General features: G+C 37.9%; 1 protein-coding gene across 1 annotated transcript in view; it reads left to right on the forward strand.

Annotated features, from left to right (window-relative positions):
* The window catches only part of plxdc2b (plexin domain containing 2b), a 226,447-nt gene that overhangs the window by 83,627 nt on the left and 126,954 nt on the right, over positions 1-15,866 (forward strand). The window lies entirely within an intron of this gene.

Consider the following 15,866-nt stretch of genomic DNA (forward strand, 5'->3'; position numbering starts at 1 on the left):
AGCCATGGCAGAACAGAAAAGACCAACCTTGGCATAAGAAAGCATTCCCTGACTGACAACCTGACCACTGACTTACTAACTAATGCTGTTTTTACATATGAACTCTGGAAAATGTCCAGAGAATTGGATCCAGGTGTTATTCAGAGTTGTCCTTTTAGGAATGCAGAAAACAGCTGGTGATTATATACATCAGATGTGTTCTTACTATAGAGAGGCTTAGATAAGAAGTGATGCCAATGTAGTGCGAAGACAAGCTACAACACAATGCAGTGTTAATTTTCTGAAAAAATTGATCTGCTCTATTAAAACCATTGCTAATTCAGATATTACCTGAACTTGGTTTTAAAGGGTAATTAAACCCCCTGATTTTAGCTGACAAATTTGAAAGAAGTAGTTTGGGAGGGGCACTGGGTGATGTATGGGTTTAGAGGTGTGGCAGAAGGGAGAGCTGATTGGGCTGAGCAGTGTTTCTCATATAAACATTCAACTTTTGCGTGTCCAAACTTTCGGTGCCTTATAGTGTTACGCTTCAAGGTGGGTCTACTTCTGGTTTTCTCCATGCTGAAGAAATGGACCCATTATTCAAATGAGGCAAGACTGTGGTCTTCCAGAACTGGAATTCACATTCATCCTGGTTTATTCACTGTGTGGAAAAGCAGCCCCAGAGTCAGATTAGCGGGATGTTGAAGTCCAGTGTTTAAGGAAATGAATGGTGAATGTAAAACGCTGGTTTGGTGTGATTTGCTGAGAAAGTTTGAAGCCTGGCTGCAGTAGATGAGTTTGGTTCTCCACCCTGGAGTGATAAGCTTTCGACTGGTGGAGCAAAAGAGGAGAGAGAGAAAGCGAGACATCGAGGGAGGAGATAGCGACTGGTGGGAGATGAGAGAAGAGCAGGAGCATTGTAGCTGATTACACAGACGTGTATGTGTGTGTGTGTGTGTGTGTTTGTGTGTGTGTGTCAGGTCTGATGAGATGAATGGTGTGTAGGACTTAGAAACGCATTAGCGTTTGTCCTCAAATAGCAAATAAACACTGCAAAATTCACACACACACAGATCAGTTCTTGATATTAAATCATAAGGGGTCTAGGTTTGTGCTCAAAATGTGGCTGTGTGTGTGTGTTTGTGTGTGCGTGTGTGTGTGTATGTGTGTGTGTGTGTGCACATGGAAGAAAGAGTTCTTTCTAGCAGAGCAGGAGGTAAATTAGGTAGGCTTGTGTTGTGTGTGTGTGTGTGGGTGTGTGTTTGTGTGTGTCAGAGAGAAATAGAGATGTGAGATATAAAGGGTGGAATGAGTGAATGATGAAGGAATTTGTGTGTGTGTGTGTGTGTCTTTGACTTTGGTCGTGTTGTTTGTAATAAGCACCTTAGGGGGTTTTGTAATGTGCTTGTATATCCACACACACACACACAAACACACACACTCTTGTCTGCTCACTGCTTGATTGAACAGTTTGTCTCCTGCAGCATCGAGAGCCCACCACTGTTGTGTGGTTTAGAGCTACACAATAGAGGCCACACACACACACACACACACACACACACACACACACACACACACATCTGAGCATGTGGAGAAGCTGCTATAGTAAAATATTGAGGTGGATCACACTGACATTCCAGAGTGTATGATGAACCCACACGGACAAACAAATATAAAAGTATAAATAAATAAATGCACATATAAATGAATAAATAAATAAATAAAAACATGAATAAAGAATTGTATAGATAAATAAAGAAATGAATAAATACATTTTGTCAATAAAAATGTTACAATTATATCAGGAATCTATTTCCATCCATTTATTTGGGGCTATTTCTACATTTCTACATTATTTATGAATACATGTGTTGATTGATGTATTTATTTATTCATTTATTTTTTTCTTCAATTATTTATTTTAACATTTCTACGTTTATTTGTTTATTCAGTTCCACATTTCTTCATTTTTTTGTTCCAAATTTCTTCATTTATTTATTCATTTATTTCCACATTTCTACATTTATTTATTTTCACATTTCTACATTTGTATGTTAATTAGGAAGGCGGTCTTATCTTTACTCTAAATTGTATGGACTCTGTCTGATTCACCATTTAACCAATCCTGCTTTAAAGTAAAGATATAACTGACTACCTAATTAACATACAAATGTAAGCAACTGTAAGCATTTTAAACCAATCAATGAGTTAACATGCACTCGGGTAATCAGATAGTTGGAGACTCAGGGCTCAGAGTAGACTGTTTCCACATGGACTTGAAGAAAAATCAAATAACAGCAGATAATAATTTAATGCATATAAACTCTAGTATTATAGCGCTCCCCGCAGATCATTACTTTTATTATATTGGCTTTTTTGTTATTGCTTTGTTTAGTTTTTTTAAATTGATTTACAACAATATTTCATATTGTTTTTCAGTCTTCTTCTCATGTATGCGACTGTTGATTATGAAGTTTAGCTGATTATGTAGATTGATGCTGGATATTCACTAGTTTCAGGTTAACACACTGCTATAGAGTAAAACATGTTATGAAAATATATAGGTACTGTGTGTAATCAAGTGACTCCCAAATATCAGTGTAGAACGTGTAATGTTTATATAATGTATCTACAGGGGTTGGACAATGAAACTGAAACACCTGTCATTTTAGTGTGGGAGGTTTCATGGCTAAATTGGAGCAGCCTGGTGGCCAATCTTCATTAATTGCACATTGCAGCAGTAAGAGCAGAGTGTGAAGGTTCAATTATCAGGGTAAGAGCACAGTTTTGCTCAAAATATTACAATGCACACAACATTATGGATGACACACCAGAGTTCAAAAGAGGACAAATTGTTGGTGCACGTCTTGGTGGAGCATCTGTGACCAGAATGTTGTCTGTATAATATATTTAAATGTATATTTATATTAGTGGTGTCAATTAAAATTCTATAATATACTTGTATGTTTGAAGGGAGATAAAGCCAACGCATGCATGACAAATTGATTAGAGGAAACTTTTTTTTTTTTTTACTTTTTTATAAATATCTTAGCTTGGTTGTAAGGATTTCTGAATTAGAACCTAATTTGCTGAGCATAAAAGGGCATTTTCACAACTGCATTTGGTTTCTGTGATCCAGATTGTTTGATGAGATTGCTTATTTGGAGCATTTCTCCTTCTGTTTGGTTTGCTTTCACACAAGCATTAACCTGGGGAAGTTGGGGTTAAACTTGGTGACGTAACAAAATAAAAACGCGTTATTGATTCCAAATTAATTGTGAGCATTATGCAAAAGTGCAGGTGAAATTTCAAATATTTTGTAAGTAATCATTTACTCTGATTACTTTCACATCAGTCTCTTCAGACCTGGCCTTTGAGGGTTCTATACAGACCTGGCAACCTATGACTGAATCTCTGCAGCTCTAAGGGCTGCAGCTCTGCGTTTGTTTGTGAACATCACTTGCAAAAACCTTGTATAAACCTTGTTTGCAACCAACCAGCATCAGAATGATAGACACAGAGGCAGATGAGAGAGAGGCGGGAACCTCTCTCTCTCTGTCTGGTCTAAAATTAACGTCTAAATTGCGGGTGATGTATAATGGCTGGAGTATTGAGGGTGAAAAATTAGATATTATAGTTAACAGGGCTGCAGTTTGCCACCGTATTGATCAAATTTGTTTCGGATACCTGGGCAGAAACGTCATGAGACACATTGGACACCTGACCAGAAATATTGTGCCGAATTATTCCAGGTTTATAGTAAGCGATTTTAGCCCAGTTTTTGAATCTGTGAAAGTTTTTCGTTGATCACCCACAAAAACTCTACTCAAATCGGCGATCTCTCTGCGCTCACTCAGTCCTGTAGTGTGAACGACTAAAAGACAATTGTTGAGCCATAGCTGAATGAACTTTGACCAGTCAGAGATGTCCAGCAAATATTTGGCATGCTGAATATCTGACCCAGTTGGTGACTGGGAGTCAGTAGCAGTAGCTACCTACAGCCAATGGAATCACAGAAAGAGAGAATCATGGGTCAGAAACGCATCTTCTGCACGGAAAGAGCTGTTTTTTGAGAGTCTGACCACTTTCTGTTTCCCTGTTATATCAGTACATTACTGTTAAACACTAGAGGGAGCTCACAAGTGAGTCTTCTATGAATGGGGTGAATGGAGCTGAAAGATTTTTTTTTATTAAAAAACAGTGACTAACTACTAAATACTATTTTAAGTATGCCTTTAATTTTAGAAGTAGAATAATTAAAATTTCCCAAAAAAAGCTAAGAAAGCATGCCTGTAAACCAACAATTTTTCTATAGCATTTTCTAGAGCATAACTTTTCTATAGGTTTAGTCAGTAAAGACGCTAGCATTACTGCTGTGGGCTGACTGGTTGGTGAGCTAAAGCTAGAGCACTGACATTAAAAGGCTTAGAACTGTTTAAACCTAAACCTGGTGCTGAAACATTTGATATAGTTCTGTGTTGAGGACATAAGTACATACTTCAGTAAAAAAAAAATGATCAGACATTTATAAACTCTGATTTTACTCAATTGCTCCATATGAACCCATTCATTTTTGGCTCATTGCAAGTGCGTATTCTCCTCTAGAGATTCTCTGACAGGGCATCGCTAGTTCTCGTGAGTTTTAGTCCTGCCGTGTTCTCATGACACAACAAATGAAGACTCAGAAAGTCATATAGTGTGAACTTGGCATTAATTTTATGAGATCTTGTGGCACACCTCTCTTTACCCTGAAACAGAGATTTTGGCTGTCCAACTATCCTGCTCATACCTCTGCTGGGAGTATTTCTAATTTTCTCAAAATATCCTACCTGCTGTTTTATTCAGGCAGATTTTCCTATAAATATAAACCATGGTGTCCAATTTTGATGAGGTAGCACAGCTGGCATACGCGCCTGAAAGCGTCGCTTTGCTAAGAGTGACGTCTATAAGACTCCTTCAGGTCGATTGGTGCTTGGAGGTGGTGCGGTTTCCTGCTGCTTCTCTTGAAATAACTTTCAAAAGCCCAAGATTAGAGAATCTGTTTATTCAGGAGCATCCACACAGCTGAAACAGATGTTAACAGCCAGAAATAGGCAGTGTTGGGAGTAACGGCGTTAAAACTAACGGCGTTACTAACGCCGTTACTTTTTTCAGTAACGAGTAATCTAACTAATTACTCTGACTGTAACTATAACGCCCTTACCATTTCCGACACCCCGTTACTGCACGTTACTTTAGCAGCTCTATGAACTTTTTTTTTTATTTCGCTTTGCCCTGGTTAACCCCTCCTCTGTCCGGTGAACTTGAGCTTCTGGCCGCTGTGCCTGTGGGTTGGCGTGGTGAAGTGAGGCACAATTGTGACGATTTGCGTGCTCTAATCAATTCAGTGATTGCCGTGGACAACCCAAGTTCCGATTTAAGGAAGTTAAGCTCTTTTTAGCTGCTCCGGTTTTTGTGGTGCTGCTGCTTTCTATTTTAGAGCTTAGATTCTCTGCCCGAATCCCACCTGACCTGAGGACCCACCCGAAATCAGGCTCCTATTTTTATTTTATATAAAGCTCTGGTGTGATAATCACAATGTTGCTAAGTAACCAATTATTAATGTTCACTACAGCAAACGAAATAGCGAAAACTGAAAGTGAAAAACATTTGTGTTAACTGAATCTAATAAAAACGGTAATTAAAAGGAAAAAACATAACTATCTCGAACTGTATTTTGTGTTTATAAAACTAACTAAAACGAACTGAAATTACTGATAGAATACCCTCATTTTTGTGTTTAATTTATTTATAAGCGCTGTTGTACAGCGGAGTTGTACAGCGGGCGGTGTTGTGCCGAGCGCGCGGCACCTCGTGGTCCGTTAGTGTAAAGCGCTCGCGCTAGCAAGCCCACCCTAAAATGAACAGAAAAAATAAAAACAAAATCAAATTAAACTATAATAAAATGAAAAATGTAATCACGTAGCTCTGGGCGCATGTGAACGCCTCCGCGTTTGACTTGCAGCATTGTGTGTAGCTGTTCTTAAAAATCATTTAAATTAAATAATAGTTCTATGCTTCTATGTTACAGTGTTAATTAACATAATTCTGATTATATTTCGCTCATTCAATCAGCCCGAAAACAGACAGTTTATGGGGCGGATCGGGTCGGGCTCATAATGACAGTTTATGGTTCGGGCTTGGGCAGAATGTGCACGGGCTCCGGCTGGGTCGGATTTTTTGGGCAGGATCTAAGCTCTATTCTCTTTTGGTGAAGCTGTTATATTAATACCATTTTAACAGGCATTAAATTGTTGTTTTTGTCCATTATTTTGTTTTATATATACATATTTCTTTTGAGTGTGGCTTGGTTTGTTAAATTTCATCCCCAGACGCGTTTTTCCGTTTTTTTCAGTATTACAAGTTTTAGTAATTTTCTTTGGTTGTGTGGAGAATTTCGTTTTATTTTTTTGAAATTCGTTAGATTATATTTTTGTCAACATTTTGGGTTTATTTTCGTTTGTTATTTTTTGTTATTTTTCTAATAATAATAGTAAATGCATAATTGATTTCCTTTTTTTGACGGGCGAATAATAAAAAGTAACGCAATAGTTACTTTTACTGGTAACTAATTACTTTTATAGTGGAGTAACTCCGTTAGTAACTCAGTTACTTTTTTGGAGAAATAACGAGTAACTATAACTAATTACTTTTTCAAAGTAACGTGCCCAACACTGGAAATAGGAGGAGAACATCAGCGGGAGGTGTGGAGGAGGTGAATGTATATTTGACATCTCACCATGACTATGCGTCTCTTTCACCTCTGGCTCGTTTATCTTTTCATTACAACATAGAATAAACATCCTAACTGAATCTAAATGGAAAAGGTGTGTGCAACTGTAGGGTTTTTTTAAAGGTGTTATGTAATAGGCTGATCTGATACGGAATTTCATGTGTGATACATGGTAAACCTTAGATGTTAAAATCCTGGGTTCTATTGCTTTCCTTCAGCAGCCAGAGTCCAAGAGAGCACCACTGGCTTTGCTCTTTCTGAGTGGTTAGATGGTGCTCTTTTTTCATATCACTCCCAAGGTGATGTTGGTCAGCACAGGCTTCTGTTAGCTCATGTCTCAGAGCTGGGTCACTGTGCTTTCCTCTAAATCAAAGAATGAGCAGTGCTAGTCTTCTCCTACATTTCGCCTATTGTTGAGGACATTACTGGTTTTAGGGGGAATCCTTATGAGTCGGTTGGGTAATTAACCTTCCAATTGGGAAGAAAATTGACTAAAATTAGTATAAAGTAATGTAAAAATAGAAACTTCTATATATTTATATTATTTTTAAGCAATTTCTTGTTTCACGAATGAGCCCACATGACTGCTTCACATAAAAGGTCATACAAGGTCTTTCTCACCATGATTTTTGTTGAGTGTTTTAAAGAAAAATCAAATTGTAAAACTACAATTGAATTTTTTATTCATAACTGAACATTTTAACATCTCAGAAGACCAACAAATAAAGAATAGCACAATGTTTTTGCTATATACTGTACATTTCGCACCGGTATATAATATTCATAGTATATTATTGCTGCCACTGCTTCAGAATTTTATGAATTGTGATCATCATTATGATGAGTTATACAATTATAAAATTCTGCAGACAGCTTTTTATTTGAAAGTTAAAAAGGAGAACAGCACACTGGTGCTTTTCTAGATGATTTGAACTTTTACAGGGCTTACGGGATGAATTGCAGGAAGCTAAGGCGGGTCATCATGGTCAGCAGGTGTCAGGATTGCAGCAGGGTGAGGATTCGGAGAGTAAATGCAAATGCAAGTATTTTATTTACAAATGAAGAAAAAAAACAATAAACCAAAAACATGAACAACAAAGAACCACTGACTACAAAAGGACTGAAAGAAAACAAAGAATTACACGCAACATGAACAGAAAGATTATTGTTCAACAACTGACAACGGAAATATATACACAGGTAAGAGGAGAGGAAACAAGAAACACCTGGGGTTAGGTAACAAGGGGGCGGAGTTCCAAATGTGCACAGGTGAAAACACTTAAGGCGGAGACACAAGAGGAACACACAGGCCATGTGCAGGGGAAGGTAAATAAACAAACAGGAGGGCAAACACCGAGACAGACAGGAGAGACACAGAACAGGACGAGATACACTGTAACTAAACGCACTTTCACAACTGCAGTTAATTTCATTGGCTGAATCAGTTGAGGAGTTTTCCTCTTCGGTTTGGTTTGTTTTTTCAAACATGCACAAATTATATGGCCTTTGGTGTGAAAAAGCTATGGCATAGAGCCATAGTAGCTGTCTGGTAATAAATCAGGTTAAACTGCACCTGAACAGCCGTATTTGATGATTAGTTCAGACCATGTTCTCGTCACAAACAAACCTCTTCGGAGGTTGTTTGGAATCAGACTGAGATCACCTCCTCTTGCAGGTCTTGGTATGGTTGTTTTGATCTGCTCCTGAGTGTGATTACTGTTTTCACACCTGCTCAAACAAACCGCACTAAGAGTACAAACAAGAGTCTGTTTTAACCAGACCATATATTGCTGGGGTAAAAAAACACCCTTAATTATTTAAACCTTGGTTTAAAGCGGGGGTCGGCAATAGGAGGTCAGCAGGGTTGCTTGAACTATAACGAATGATAATAAATAAATAAATAAATAAATAAAATGCTTCTCTGGAGCTTTTGTTTACATTTGTCCCCTGTGACTCTGTTTTGCTGGACGTGACTTCCACCCATTCTTGGGCTCCCTATGTCCTTATAAGGACGTTTTCCCACAACTGTGTTCCAATTCAATAGCAATTCACGGGGCGGCGGTAGTGTATTGGACCACGACCCTGACAACAGGGTTTTAAGCCTGTGTGTTTATTCATTTCCTTTTTTCTTTTCTTTTTGGATTTACCTGGTTTGAGATCAACTGTTCTGCAATTGGGTTGAACAACCCTCTGGGCTGGAGAGCTGCTAGTCTGTAGCACTCCATCCCATTACACTTCATTTTCCAAAACAGATTTTTTTTGTGACTTAATTGCCGACACCTGGTTTAAACTCTGATTTGGACTTTCAGGTGTGAAAACTCCCTGCGATGCAATGTAAATTTTTTCTCTGCATCAAGACCGTATTTCTTTTTTATCTTTTTATAACTTCAAACACTTGTTCTTAGAAAAGTTTGCATTCCATCACATTCAAATAAATAGCCCATACCAGAATGTAACCAGAAAAGCTCACATGCACATTCTGATAGTCTGAGAACATCGTGCACTGCTTTGAATTATGGATCGACTTTGGCCTACCTCCGGCAGCGGCAATTTACTGCACCAGACAGTGTAGATCTAGACAGTGTAGATCTCTGTGTTGTGACAGGCATGTTGGGTCTGTTCTCTGTCACTCAGTCTGCTGCCTTTAGACTCTGTTGTTCTGTGCTGAGCTGCATGTTTGATCAGGTTTGGACATGTCCCTTTTTTTCTCATATTCTTCTCCCATGTTCTCTGCTTTTATTGCTTTTCTTTTCCTCTTCTAGAGAGACAGACAGCTTGGCGCTGACTCGCCTTTTAATCTCGGACAGACCGGGCCGAAGCTCACACTCGCGCTCACACTCACACACTCACACACTCGCTAAAAACAAAGCCCTCTCGCTGCTAATGAGCCATCATGCTGGCCGGTCGACAGTGAGCAGTGGATTACATAACGAACCACAGATTCCCTCAAATCTCTCCTCACTATTTTAACCTGCTTTAGGAGGAAAAAAGAGAGAGAGAGGGGGCTTATCTTTCACTTTCTAATGTAAATGTTTAATATACAGCTCTGTAAAAAAATAATAAACCATTTAAATTGATGAATTTCTTTGATTTTACCAAATTGAAAATCTCTGGAATTTAATCAAGAGGAAGATGGATGATCACAAACAATTAAATCAAGCTGAACTTCTTGAATTTTTGCACCAGGAGTGGCATAAAGTTATCCAAAAGCAGTGTGTAAGACTGGTGGAGGAGAACATGCCAAGAAGCATGAAAACTGTGATTAAAAAACAGGGTTATTCCACCAAATATTGATTTCTGAACTCTTAAAACTTTACGAATATGAACTTGTTTTCTTGCATTAGAGCTTTTGTCTGAAAGCTCTGCATCTTTTTACTTATTTTAGCCATTTCTTATTTTTTGCCAATAAATGCTCTAAATGACAATATCTTTATTTGGAATTTGGGAGAAATGTTTATTTATAGGTATATGTTTGAGTAAAATACTCATTGTTGTTTTATTATATAGACTATCAACATTTCAATTTGGTAAAATCAAAGAAACTTATCATTTTTAAGTGGTCTCTTATTTTTTTTCTAGAGCTGTATATTGATTATTAAGATGGGCATCTGAAATGCGACTGTTGTCTATATATATATTAAGGCGTAGAAATATTCACAAGCATCTTTGCAGATTAAATGGTGCAGGCTGTTCGCTGGGTGTAAGATAGCAATGAGCATTGTAACACAATGAAATGGTTTAATTTATCTTATAATAAAGAGTAAAGCTTCAGAGTTCAGACTTCAAAAACCTTAAAGTCTGAGGTAATTCCAGTTCATTATAGGAGAAACATGCTCGCCTGCCTACTATAATCTAATAATAATAATATCAGTGCTATAATCAATAATTATTATCTTTATTTATAGTTGGAATGTCACCTTATGATATTATTATTTGTACCTTCATCTGTTTAGCACTTTAAATATTAATGTATGTATCTGTATTCAGAAGTAGAAGGGGTCAAAACCTGAAGTTAAATCACACATTTCTAAACAGTTTTAAACAACTCTTTGCCAGCCAGTATTACAACTCACTCCTAGAGATGGAAAGTTGGAATCATTTTTCTGAACCAGTTCTTTCAAACAGTTTATTTAAATGAATCAGAAGTCCAATTCAGCTGATTTTATTTTGCTCTGTTTTTGGCAGGGTGTCAGGGTTTGGCAGGTTATAAAATGATACGTTGTAAAATTGCAGTTAGAACTAAATGGATGTATCTACATTATTTTAAATCCTTACAAAAAAAACTGTACTGACTGAGCAGGAGGTCGCAGGTTCGAACCCCCGCTCATGCATCTTTGCCATCAAGCTGCCGGTGCTCAGAGGGAGCACAATTGGCACTGCTCTCTCCGGGTGGGTAGATGGCGCTCTCTCCCAACATCACTCCTAGGGTGATGTCTGCAGCACAGGGCGCCTGTGAGCTGATGTACCGGAGCTGAGCCGCTGCACTTTCCTCTGAATGTGCTGTGATGCTACTCAGCAATACTGCATCAGCAGCAGCTTAAAAAGAGGTGGTGGCTGACTTCACATGTATCAGAGGAAGCATGTGCTAGTCTTCACCCTCCTGGTGTGTTGGGGCATCACTAGTATTAGTCCTAATGAGTGAGTTGGGTGATTAGCTGTGCAAAACTGAGGAGAAAATGGAAAAAATTAGAAATAATATGATAAAAAAAAACTTTACTGACTGATTATACCTGTTTTTAGTGTCTTAATAGATCCAAGTACTGTATTTTTCACCTTATAAGGCACACTTAAAATCCTTAAATTTTCACAAAAATTGACAATGTGTCTTAGAATCCAGTGAGTCTTTTGTGTGAATTTTTCTAGTCAGGTTGTAAGGAGCAGTAAAGCCACTCCGCTGAAGAGGGAATAGAGCATATTGGACCATGGTTACCATGTTAAAACAAGCTACATGGGATGAACCGCTAGTTGATAGTACCGTGGGTTACCATAACACTCAGGGTTCCTCAGTGTCTCAAAAACATTACTCAAACTATTACATTCAATTGCATTCAAATGTTTTAAGTGATGTTTTGAGTTACATATTCCAGCTTGGAAAGATAAATCGCTGTTTGTGTGTGTATGTGTGTGAGACAGTCTTCAGCACTGTGTGACTGTGTGCGCACTTTGGAGTGAAATGTAGAGTGGATGAAAAAAGTGGATGGCTCTATAGGTATCTTGCTGGATTAGCCTCTGCGCTAAGTGGCCATAAATCAGCGTTGATAAACAGCATAACATCACAAGCGCCCAAGAACACACTCACAGCTCATGACATGAGGGGCTTGTCGCTGCCAGTGTGAACACAGCATGGGTGTTCTCACTGCACGTGGTGCAGCAGAGAAAAACGTAACAATACATTTTTGATTTCCACCCGATTCCCTCATTAAAGAAAGTAGCTATTGGCTGTCCTAAAAGTAGCTAGAAGTCGCTAAATGACGTCATCGCCTAATTTGCATAATACATGTTTTTGAAGCTGTAAAGGATTATGGTTGTGGGAGAGAAAAAAGTGAGTAAAAAACACCATAAATATGTTAGAAATGTTACAAATGAACAACTTCTGTTGCTTTTTAAATAGGAGGTCACTTTTTTATAGTAACTTCATTTTTACGTGAATTACATAAATTAGTTTTTTGCCATGTTATTAAATGTTATTATAAGAGCAGCAGTTAGCCGGAACTGTTATTATATGTTTTTTTTAGTTTTTTTTTTTTTTAGTTTGTTTGTTTTATTTTATTTTTATTTTTTACGTTTCTTAAGTTTTCTTTATTTTTAAACCTATCATAGACAAATTGTTCAGTGGTTCAATAGATATTTACCTTTGTTTTATTTTTTAATTTATTTTTGGCTTTGTATTTAGCTTTGTTTTATTTTTATTTTTATTTTTTACGTTTTCTTAAGTTTTCTTTATTTTTAAACCTATCATAGACAAATTGTTCAATGGTTCAATAGATATTTAGCTTTTTATAAAGAGGCAGACACTGTGGAGGAGGAGAGTGACAGGCTATGGGGTGAATGAGGTGAGTACTGTGAGTGTTGTGGGCGGGGCTTACGGCAGCGCCCACTGCAGCGCGGAGGACAGTTACTGAAGTGCGCGTGTTCATCTCAGAGTCTGCAAAAGTCTCCAATAACACCACAAAAACTCGCTAGATTTGTCGCTAGTCGCTTTTTTACAAAAAAAGTCACTAGAGGGCCTGAAAAGTCGCTAAATATAGCGACATAGTCGCTAAGTTGGCAACACTGCCGATTCCGATTGTTTAAAAAAATTACATGATCTGCAACGATTTCTGATCATGTGATCAGATCAGGGAGGAGGTTTTATTACTTTAAGAGTTATTATTGAGTTTATGATATATCGCTTAATTAGTTTTTCATTAGTGTGGCAATAAATTGACAAGTTTTTTTCTACCAATCCAAATTAAAAAAAATTGTGCATTCTGTTTTTGTGTCTGTAGTTATACAGTATCTTTATAGAATGATGTATTTATTTAGGACACTCTTAACTGACACATGTCAGTGTTTCGGGCTTCCTCTCTGACAGTAAAGTGTTTGGAGTGAATGAAGAGTTTTCCCTCTGTGTTCTGCAGACAGATCCTTCAGGAAAACATGCCCTGAGCACTTAATTCAGCACTGTTGTTCTAAAGCGTCATTTCAAAATTCCCACATGTTTTACTTTACCTCACTCCAGTTTTTAGAGCAGCTAATTTACCTGTTTTGGAGAAAGGCTGCTTTCTTAATCACACTTGAAACACTGGCACTGCAGATATCACAGGTATTCACTTCTATCTGCTTAGTTCCAGCAGCTGCAGTCATTTACACCACCCATTACCTTCTAAATACCCTTCTCGCTGCTGCAGCTCATAGATAATGTCAGTTTATGTTACCTCTAGTTTAGTGCTGGGAATCCAGTACAACACGGCTTTGTGTAAATATTCTGCCAACTTACCACACAACTTCCAGAGCCTTCAGATCTGTGTGCTCTCCACACTACACTGCTTGTTGTCTTGTAATAATCTGGAATATTTTAGGCTGTGTTCAGACTGCATGGAAACTGGGTTTGTTTCTCAAATCAAATAGCTTATCAGTGATTTTTTTTTACTCTGGATTTGATGAGGTTGTTGTTTGATGTGTTGTAAGTGACACATTTTAAGCGTTCTGGGAGTTACTGTACAAGTCAGAAAGACAATCTCCAAATGTGTTACAAAAAATGTAGATTTGAGCCCAATCCAGTTTCTCTTTTGTAGCCCTACCCTTTGTTTCTGAGTTTTACCGTTCTCCTAGGAACAGGGAAAACCTTAAGGGTAAGGGGTGAAATCCTCCCTCTTAGAATTGGGACATCCCTTCAAGCACCTGATTCAGATACAGCTGTAGCAGTGAAGCTCTAAAGTTTAGCCTAGCAACCTAGCTGAGTGTTATCTAGTTAACTTAAAAGCATTGTTTGTAGGGGTGTGACGAGATCTCGTGGCAAGAGATATTGTGAGATTAAAACGTGGCGATATTTCTCATCAAGCTTAAACCTGTCTCGCGGAAAGAAAAAACTGGACTGGACTTTTTAAGAGGGATCTGGCAACACAGTAGCTTTAGCAGAGAGTGTGGTGGCTGAGCAGTGAGAGCAGCTCTCAGCAGAAGAGGAAATTTCGGGCATTTGTATAGAAGACGCTTCTGCTACTTTTAAATTGTAAGTCTGGCTGCATTTTGGCTCCAGTGGAAACAATAAAGGTAACAGAGTGACCAACAAGACACAAACCATATGTAAATACTGTAAGTAAATCCTACACGTGACTGTCTCTGTTTGCACTTCAAGCATAGTCTTAATATGACTGGTTATGATTATGCATAGTTAAATTACAAGAGTTTTAGGAGCAAAAAACACAAACCATAGGCTTAATATGACTGGTTGTGGTTTGCACTTATTGTTTGCACTATATAAGACCTAGAAAAGTTGTATTTTAATTTTTTATTCTTATTCTTTTTTCTATTTCTTATAGAATCAATGTGTGAGAGAAACCAGTCTGTTAAGTTTGTGTTATATGATTTTGTCAAATAAAACTCTAGTTTTCAAGCCATTTTTGACGTTTCCTTTAAAATTTTATTTTTAAATCTCGTCTCGTGAACCCAGTATCGTTTCACATTTCTTCTCGTGATATTAGTGTCTCATCACACCCCTAGTCGTTTGTCTTCAGAAAGGGGGCAGGTGGTGAAGTAAATGGGGAGCTAATATAAGCTTTTATTAGCTTTTACTTTTTCATTTTATTTTATTTTATTTTTCCGTTCCACCTTAAATGCTGCAGCCTCTGCTATCTGTTGCACCATTTAAGGTGGAACAAGAAAGTTAGCTATGAAATTATGAAAATACTGTCAACATGTCGAGACTAATACATCCAAAAAATCTACCAGACCGCCCTGCTTTTAGAATGAATAGATTAGATTAGTTGAAGGGATGGTCTTGCCACATAGACTGTATATAGCTGGTGCTGTTCGGTTGCAGAAAGCTGTGTAACCCCACCATATCCATAGGTTTCAATGGCAAAACAGACAACTTTCAATCACGTTTTTTTCCAATATACTGTAATTCTACCTCCTTTATTGAAATGCAACAGCTAGTGTAACCTCTGCTTATATTGTCAAATTTTTATATCCCCACAGAATTCATTTTTTTTTAATGTTATTCAGCTCTATTTTCAAAAAGGTGTGGTTATTGTAAAAGGGCTGGGTTACACCTAGCCGGGGTGGAACCAATGACTGTGTATAGCCCTATGGAGGTAGCCTTCAGGGGCAGGGTTATTTAAATGACCCTTTCTTTCGCCCTCCTCTGGTCTTTACTGCACAGACTCGGGTTTCAGGATCGCCAACATGGCGGAAGATTTTGGCTTCATTTTCAATGAATGAATGGGAACGACGACACAGCGTCCATCTTTTCTACAGTCTTTGTCTGGCCAGGACCCTGATACAATTCATTAGAAATGTGCCACTCCCAACTCCCAATTTCAAAGGAAAAATCATAGTTACTGTTGATTTAATATAATTCTAATCTGTTAGCTCAGTCGGTGGCACCTCTATTGATTGCCTCCTTCTGTTC

The sequence above is a fragment of the Astyanax mexicanus genome, chromosome 8, assembly GCF_023375975.1.
Source record: "Astyanax mexicanus isolate ESR-SI-001 chromosome 8, AstMex3_surface, whole genome shotgun sequence".
Taxonomy (NCBI): domain Eukaryota; kingdom Metazoa; phylum Chordata; class Actinopteri; order Characiformes; family Acestrorhamphidae; genus Astyanax; species Astyanax mexicanus.